Source organism: Chenopodium quinoa, unplaced genomic scaffold (genome assembly GCF_001683475.1).
Source record: "Chenopodium quinoa cultivar QQ74 unplaced genomic scaffold, ASM168347v1, whole genome shotgun sequence".
In the NCBI taxonomy this organism is placed as follows: domain Eukaryota; kingdom Viridiplantae; phylum Streptophyta; class Magnoliopsida; order Caryophyllales; family Amaranthaceae; genus Chenopodium; species Chenopodium quinoa.
Window position 1 is genome coordinate 7,733,879 of NW_018743252.1, and position 7,268 is coordinate 7,741,146.

A 7,268-nucleotide genomic window follows, 5' to 3' on the forward strand; every position below is an offset into this window, starting at 1 on the left:
AAGTAAATTAGAGGTTGTATTATTTTATTTATATTTCACAAGATTAGAAAATAAATACATACAAGGTAATAATAATAATAATAATAATAATAATAATAATAATAATAATAATTATTATTATTATTATTATTATAAAAAAAAAACAATAACATCCGAAACAACGCCCGAACCACATACTAACTATACAAACAGTAGAACATAATTATCAAATTAAAAAAGTACAAACTAGCAACCCAGGGCATCGCCCGGGCCACACACTATTTATTGCATTAATTTATTGTTTTCATCTTAATCACTAATTTCTTTTGTATTTTCTTTCGGGCAAGTTAATTTGTTTGGTCAACCAATTGCATAATCTAGCTCCCATGGTCAAGCTAGTAGTTAGGGACTATTTAAATTGTTAACAAGTCCATAACTACAATCACTGGAGTTGCTCTAATAAAATCATCAACCTTTTATTTGCACTCGATGCGTGCAAGAACATATAAACATCAATAATGATATAAATAATACATAAAAGTACTATAATTTTATCATATTAGGTAATTATTGTTTTGTAGATGAAATTTTGATTAATGGAGGAGTAATTTTACCATAATATGAAAACATGATTTGATTTTATGGATTGATTGATTTGTTAAATGCACTGACTGTGGGTTTGATGAAATTATGAGGATTGATTAAAGATTATGGAGTAAAACATGACATAATCTAATGAGATCATTTGGTAGAAGATTAAAATTAATTGATTAAATTAATTAAAGACATAATTGATTGATGATTAATGAATGAACGATAAAAAAATTAAAATGTAAAAGTATTCTTTAAGAAACCTCTTTTTTGTACAAGTCTAGAGGGGTTTTAAAGTTTTTTCGGGGGGGTTACAACAGTCTCATTCCTTAGCTTATATAATAGAGATTATCATTACCGGGTGTTTAGTTACAAAGTTTAGGTAACAATTAATATTACCCCTGGATAATGGTTTCCACCCATTTACTTCCTAGCCAAAGCGCAATTCACCACGTGAAAGTTCGTTACTACCAATAGATCCTTACTTAGACTCTTCCTTCCCAATAGCCACTTGCTCACGACCTTTCGACTCTCACTAAAGAAAAGAAATTCACCCTTAACTTCTCGTACCGGATAGGTTCCTGGACTTGGAGCTGACAAATGCGCCGTTTGAGTGATCAAATCCGCTGTTATGAGCTAACGAGTTTTCCTTTTTTTTTTCTGCTGAACTCGGAGAAGAGGAGGTAGCGGTTCATGCTTGAATTGAATCACTTGACTTTGGCCCATCTTTTTAAAACCTAAGGTCACCATTACTCTTACCGTCGTCAAACAAAAAGAAACAGAACTATATATATTTGCAATTTACCAAAGAGAAAAAGAGGAAGTTGAGTGTTACCAAAAAGAATTTCTCTAAATTTTTTTTCCATTGTTAAACTTCATAAATGAAAATACAAGTGATGCCTTCCCTCTAAAAATTCTAAGGTGATAAAAAAAATTTGATCACCATAATGTGTCTTATGTGGCAAACTATAGTGGTCCCTCCCTTTATTTTTCGCCTCAAAATTCATTTATGTAGTAAATGATTTTCAAAAATGTTACAAAAATGTTTTCAAAATCAAATATTAATATTTATGAATATCAAAAGTTGTAACATAATTAATTAATTAATTAGTTTATTAATTAAAAGAAGATAATGCTAATTAATCTCTCTCTTAAGGTTACTTTACCCCTTTATCTCTCCTCCCTATCTCTCTCCTCAATCATCGTAATCTATCGCTGACGGCTTTTTGAAAATGGCAAAGTCGTGGTGAACATCACCATGGTCTTTATAAACGTCTTAAATGGAGTTCATATTCGTTGAGTCTATCTTAATCTCTCTCTCTCTCTCTCTCTCTCTCTCTAACCCCTTTCTCTTTCCTCTTAGCCACCGTACTTCATTTTTCAAATACGACAAGGTCGTGTATAGAAATCTTATTACTTGTGTTTTGGGTCTAAATTGTCCGAAATTGAATTTTAGATCTTAAAAATTGCAAATTTGATAAAATCATTTTTTTTTAATAAATGTGTTATTTAGAGTTATTATGGCGTTTTCAGAAATATTAACGACTTATAAGGTAGAAAATTACTTAAAATATCCAACAACTTACTTCCTCCGTTTCTTTTTAGTTGACATGTTTCTTTAGTCGCGTTTGTCAATGCATAAATTAAATCGTTAATATCTTTAATTACCGATAAGAAAAAATTATAAAAAGTTGATACTTTGAAAGTATATATCATGACAAATCTAACAAAACCCCACATAACTATATTTTTCATTACGTATAAATCACAAACCCTGGTCAAAGGAAAGTGTGTAAATAGTGCTAAAGTCAAAACGTGTCAACTAATAAAAAACGAAGGTCGTATAATGTACTCCATATTTACCAAATAATCATTATGTAGGCGTTGTCATATATACAAGTGGTAGTTACTAAAAAAATATTAATTCTAGTGATCCAAATTACTTATCACCTTAAGTTATTTTTAAGTGATATACGAGCCCCCTCAATTTTTTTGGTAGAAATATACTTAGCCATGTCCAAAACTTATAAGGTATTTTCCAAATAAATTTTATGTAGGTATTGTCCATAAATACAAAATGGTATTTACCAGAAATATTACTTGTGGTGATCAAAACACGTTAAGTTATTTTTTGTCACCATTAGAAATACAATGTGATAAGCACATATTATATAACTAAACTATTTGAGTTGTTGTTTCGATGGCAAATACCATCTACCATGGTTGGAAGTAACCATAATCCAATCTACTATAAAACCAAAATAATAACGGCATCAAAGTTAGGTAATGTCCATATACGTTGTTGGTTGTAGCCAACATACATCTTAGGAAAATATTTGATCACAGATATGGAAAGTACGTAAATCAAAATTATCACAATTATGTAATTTGGTGAATATTATGTGTCTAAGTTAGATTCCAAAGTGGTAAGTAGATGATATTGGCTAAAATATGTGCATATTATAAACTCTAGCTCTAAAATATGTGCATGGTCTATAAACACTAGCTCTAAATCATGTAATTGTAAGATATTCCAAAGCATCTTGATGGACCTGGTCGTCTCCGGCTGCAATTATGCGATAATAATCTGGACCTGCAACACCAATAGAATTATCATGTACAGAAAATCCATTTTAGATTACTAGTTGAGTTTGTCATTTGCCAATCATTTATATATATATATAGTATTCAAAAGCCACAAGCATATTTTTTTGTTTTATGCCCCAAACCCCTTCCTCCGCCAGGCTTGGGCAGAATAGCAGAGCAAGTACAAGTATTAGTAGCATAGCAAAAATGCGTTCCTCGTCATGTCATTAATATGTTTTATGTTTGCTCGCGGTAATTGCAGCCTCTCGGGAGAATCAATGACTGCATCTTTGATGCACTGCTAGTACATCTGAGAATTCTTAGTTGGCTAGTTGTAAATAGCCTCGAACAAAAGATTATTCTACACCTACACCGAAGTATTGACGGAGATTTTCAAATAGCTCAGAACAAAATGAGAATGTGATATGACGAGATAGAAATAAAACAGGGATGGGGTCACTCACTTACCTACTCTTAACGGTCAAAGTGAGCCCCTTCATTCTGAATTAAAGAATGAAGAATGAATCCAATCTCCCCAAGTAGGATTCAAACCTACGACCAATTAGTTAATAGCCGACCGCTCTACCACTGAGCTACTGAGGAACAACGGGAGACTCGATCTGATAGAGTTCAATTCCCGTTCTCAAACCATGACCAATATGAGCTTGAAGCTTCTTTCGTAACTCCCGAAACTTCTTCGTAGTGGCTCCCTTCCATGCTTTATTATATAGGGAACCTCAAAGTGGCTCTATTTCATTATATTCCATATTCCATATTCCATCCATATCCCAATTCCATTCATTTAATATCCCTTTGGTGTCATCAACATAAGAGATGTGGGTTCTAGTCTATCTCTTTCCTATATATGGAAAGTTAAAAAATCATCATTTAATAATCCAGAAATTGCAATATAAAAGAAAAAGGGAGGTTTGTGATGATTTTTCAATCTTTTCTACTACGTAATCTAGTATATTTATGCATGAAGATAATCAATTCGGTCGTTGTGTCGGACTCTATTATGGAGTTCTGACCACATTCTCCATAGGGCCCTCTTATCTCTTCCTTCTCCGAACTCAGGTTATGGAAGAAGGAGAAGAAGGAATCGAGAAGAAGGTATCAACAACAACTGGTTTTATTATGGGATAGCTCATGATGTTCATATTGATCTATTATACGCCCCTGCATCTAGCATTGGGTAGACCTCATACAATAACTATCCTAGCTCTACCTATCTTTTGTTTCATTTCTTCTGGAACAATCACAAACACTTTTTTGATTATGGATCGACTAGCAGAAATTCAATGCGTAATCTCAGCATTCAATGTGTATTCCTGAATAATCTCATTTTTCAATTATTCAACTATTTCATTTTACCAAGTTCAATGTTAGCCCGATTAGTCAACATTTATATGTTTCGATGCAACAACAAGATGCTCATTGTAACAAGTAGTTTTGTTGGTTGGTTAATTGGTCACATTTTATTCATGAAATGGGTTGGATTGGTATTAGTCTGGATACAGCAAAATCATTCTATTAGATCTAATAAGTACCTTGTGTCATAATTGAGAAATTTTATGGCTCGAATCTTTAGTATTCTCTTCTTTATTACCTGTGTCTACTATTTAGGCAAAATGATGTCACCTATTTTTACTAAGAAACTGAACGAAACTCCAGAAACGAAAGAAAGTGAGAAAGAAACAGATGTAGAAATAAAAAATACTTCCGAAACGAAGGAGACTAAACAGGAAGAAGAGGGATTCACCGAAGAAGATCCTTCTCCTTCCCTTTTTTCGAAAGAAAAGAAGGATCTGGACAAAATCAAAATGGATGAAATGGGAAAGATCCGAGTGAATGGAAAGGACAAAACAAAGGATGAATTTCACTTGCACTTAAAAGAAGCATACTATAAAAATAACCCAACTTCTTATTCTGGGAATCAAGATATTTCGAAGTTCGAAATACTTGAAGAAGAAAATGAAAACCTATTCTGGTTTCAAAAACCCCTTCTTTTTTTTCTTTTCGACTATAAACGTTGGAATCGTCCAACACGATACATAAAAAGCAATCGGTTTGAAAATGCGGTAAGAAATGAAATGTCACAATATTTTTTTTATACATGTCAAAATGATGGAAAACAAAGAATTTCTTTTACATATCCACCTAGTTTATCCATTTTCTGGGAAATGATAAAAAGAAAGATTTCCTTGGCTACAACAGAAAAATTCTTATATGATGATGAACTATACAATTATTGGATTTATACGAACGAACAAAAAAAAACAGCTTAAGCAATGAATTTGCTAAACATTTTCAGGTGTGTACAGAAGCCCCCACTTTGACTGAGTTTGTAGAAACGTAAGTTTCGAAAATGATAGTCAAAGTAGTCGATAGGGACGCAGAATGATTTAAGACGTTCTGCGATCTTAAATCACTCTGTACCTGCAGAAAAGCGTTAGTTCCACAGATAAAAGAGTGAAGGGTATAGAATGCGTATCTGACACCAGTGCATGGAAACAAACACGTTTAGTAGTTTTCTACGTAGACTCCTACGCCTCGAGTAGCCTATTAAATGATGATCACTAAGTATTTGAAGAATGATGACTGTTTGATTATCCCCGAACGTGGGCCGAATATGGTTCACTTATCCCCTAACGTGGGTCGTATATGGTTTGCTTATCCCTGAACGTGGGCTGTAGATGGTTCGCTTATCCCTGAACGTGGGCTGTAGATGGTTCGCTTATCCCCGAACGTGGGTTGTAGATGTTGATGGTTAGATTGTTGATAAGTCTATTATATATACATATATATATATATATATTCCCCGTCCCAATGGTCATAATTGTGTTTATATGAACTCTACGAAGCTACTTTAATTACTAATATACGTTTTCTAGTGTTTTTGTAGTTTTGGTACTATTTTATAGGAAATTTCAGATTTTGAGCATTTTCCCGTACTTATGATAAGCCACTACGAGCATTGGAGAATTATGACCATATTTCATAGCCCAAGACCGGTTAGAGTCGTCAAATCGGTGATTAAGGGCTCGGCAAGAGGAGATCGAGGCAATGGACCAAGTATTCAAGACCCAAGAGGAAATTCGGAATTAGGCCGAGAAAATAGCCCAATTGAAGAGGTCCAGCTCTTCCGATCGGGCAAGCCCTCGCCCTGAGGCGCACCCGGCTGGGCGAGGCATATAGAAGAAAAAGAGGCTTCGCCTTGTCTCGCGCTCGACCAGGCGTGAGTGAAGATTCAAGAATTAAAAGGCAGGCCCGGTCGGGCGAAGCTCCGCTCGACCGGGCGCGTGTTTCTGAAGAGTTTTAATGATTTAATTTGTTTTATCTTTTTAGCCTAAGTATAAATACGTTTTAGTTTAGGAAGTTAAAGGACGTCTATCCTCATTAGTTAATTTCTAGATTTTAGTTTTAAGCTTTGGTGAATATTCTTATTTTTTCTCTACACCTTTGTCTTATGCAATTTATTACTTCCATTAATTTTGGTAACGATTCCTTCCCTTTCATTTTCAGCAATTAATTTCTTAGATTAATTATGTCGTATTTAATTGCTTTGCTTAGTTTAGATTTTAATATGTGTGAGTAGTTTATTTTCTTGGGTTGTGGGGATCCATAAATAATATGAAGGGGTAATTTACTGTTGTTGATTGTTAATGTTTGGTTGATTTCCTATTGATTGAATTAATGCTATGCAATTAGATTAGGCCTGGTTTAATTGTATGAGTTATGCAATATTGATTCGAGATTCGAGAGATGAGAATTGATGTTTAGGCTTAGTTTTAATAGGCAGGTTAATTTATAAATGGTTAAGTCAAGATTCGAGAGATGTGATTTAATACCGGCAAATTAATTATGTGATTGTATACGTAGAGAAAGCCCTTTATGATCTGATTAATTGATACATTGATAATTGATTGTTGTGTTTTACCGTGGAATATTATTTATTGGTGAACCTATATCCTAGGCCTTTTATTATTGATTTCTTCCCTTATTCAATTTGCCTTAGTTTAATTATTAGTTCAATTTTTATAAAAACAAATTGGTTACTTGATAATTTAGATTATATTAATTGATTAGGAGTAGAAAGACTTGTTTCCCTG

The 7,268-nt window shown here is 33.4% G+C and overlaps 1 non-coding gene across 1 annotated transcript; it reads right to left on the reverse strand.

Moving 5' to 3' along the window:
• Nucleotides 1-3,687: 3,687 nt before the first annotated feature.
• On the reverse strand, nucleotides 3,688-3,759 carry TRNAN-AUU. The gene has a single exon. It is a non-coding gene; the product is annotated as a tRNA-Asn (tRNA).
• Nucleotides 3,760-7,268: the final 3,509 nt, after the last annotated feature.